Below are 1,551 nucleotides of genomic sequence, written 5' to 3'. Positions count from 1 at the left end.
AGAGAGAGAGAGCCTTATTCTCTCCCTTTTGGGTTTCCAGAGAGGCATCTGTAAACTATTAAACTGGTTTATTTTCATTAGTGCACTCATGGCGGAAGTGACATTTATATCCTTGTGGTATGACTGAGGGAGCCAGGAGCTTTCCATGGGAATAGAGCCCCCACGGCTTTTTCCAAAGCTGACGGAGGTTCTCATGAATACAAGCTTCGTGTTCAGAGAGGATTCCAGGCCCTCACAAAACAGGCCGATTCCATCTATCTAGCCCGTAGCAGGGCCAGAAAAGGCCTTTATTTTTTCCACCAAGGCAAAAAAAAGGTAAAGAAAACATCCTTCTTTTGCGTACACAACCCCTGCCTGCTGGCATCCCTAAACTCAGAGACCTTAACCACTGATTCTAACACACCTGGGAGGAACCAGAATCTATTAGCTTTTCCGCTCCCTTGGAACAGAGGTTTCAATTGCAATCTGTTTATCAAGTCCCCTGTTGATGTTCCGTTAGGCCCCTCCTGGCCAGCTGGAGTCAGTGCAGGCAGGTGCCAAAGCTACCCTTGCTTGAGTGGTTGGCCAACTTTACATGGAGGTGGAGGGACCCTCCAGGTTCTGCATTCGCCCTTTCTAAAGAAGAGGCTGCAGGTCTCGACTTCTGCTACGAGCCTCTGGAGGCTGCCCCGCAGACCACGAGCTTTTTAAGTCCCATGTCCTTCCTCCATCCCCAAATCAGTGGTAAATTGGAGTTAGAGCTCTTAAAAATTCCTTAGCATCCTTCTCATTTTCTTTGTAAGCCCCTTTTCCCTTTACATTCTTCACTTCCCACTTCTCCCCATTCCAAGCATTCTGGCTTCCCCATCCCTCCAGCCAAGTTCTGATAAACGAATTTATAACCAGGTACTTGTTATTTAATGTGATTTAATTTAACCTCTCAGGAGTATATTTGCATTTTAAGATAAGCCCAGAGAGCGTTTGGTAATGGTGGGATTTCAGACACTGACCCCCAGATGTGGGGTTGGGACGGTGCTTTTTGGGAAAGTTTCTTCCAAGTAGATGACTGCCTACTTTGTCCATTTTGCCCAAGTGTAAGTCTGTTCTTTGATGAAATTAATGTAGGATTTGTCAGGCTTGTTGAATAACATGGGGAGCCGATGACTTCCCTCCTTTGCCTCTGCATAGTAAACCACATGAGTTCTGGGTGTAATGTAGCAGCATCTATAGAAAAATAAATGTATTTTATACAATTAAAAAAACCCCCAAATCTCTGCTTTTGTGTGCAAGAACAGATATGGGGTGGGTCTGGGCTGGGTGGTCTCTCTAGGGCTGGTTGTCAGGCAGAAGTTATTTAATTTCCGAACCACCAAACGCAGTTTTCTATGGCCATTGATTGCCTTTGCTGACAGGCAGAATTCCTATAGCCAAATTTTAGTCCCTTGTATTTTTCCTGTCACCTCTTCCCTTTTCACAAGCCATTGCAGAGATCACTATTTTTGATCACCATATTTTGGTTCTGGACCAAAAATTAAAGATGGGTGCTATTCCACAGATGAGCACCCATCTTTA

The 1,551-nt window shown here is 44.9% G+C and overlaps 1 protein-coding gene across 2 annotated transcripts in view; it reads right to left on the bottom strand.

Moving 5' to 3' along the window:
• Positions 1 to 248: 248 nt before the first annotated feature.
• Positions 249 to 1,551, bottom strand: part of PRRX2 (paired related homeobox 2) — a 67,488-nt gene continuing 66,185 nt past the window's right edge. For both annotated transcript variants that reach the window (XM_051980172.1, XM_051980173.1), the window contains one exon: positions 249 to 1,551. This exon is cut by the window's right edge and continues 1,963 nt beyond it. The gene's annotated coding sequence lies outside the window, so the exon portion shown is untranslated.

Source organism: Antechinus flavipes, chromosome 2 (assembly GCF_016432865.1).
Source record: "Antechinus flavipes isolate AdamAnt ecotype Samford, QLD, Australia chromosome 2, AdamAnt_v2, whole genome shotgun sequence".
Classification (NCBI taxonomy): domain Eukaryota; kingdom Metazoa; phylum Chordata; class Mammalia; order Dasyuromorphia; family Dasyuridae; genus Antechinus; species Antechinus flavipes.
Note: the sequence above shows the minus strand (reverse complement) of the source record. Positions and strands in the feature narration are given on the sequence as shown.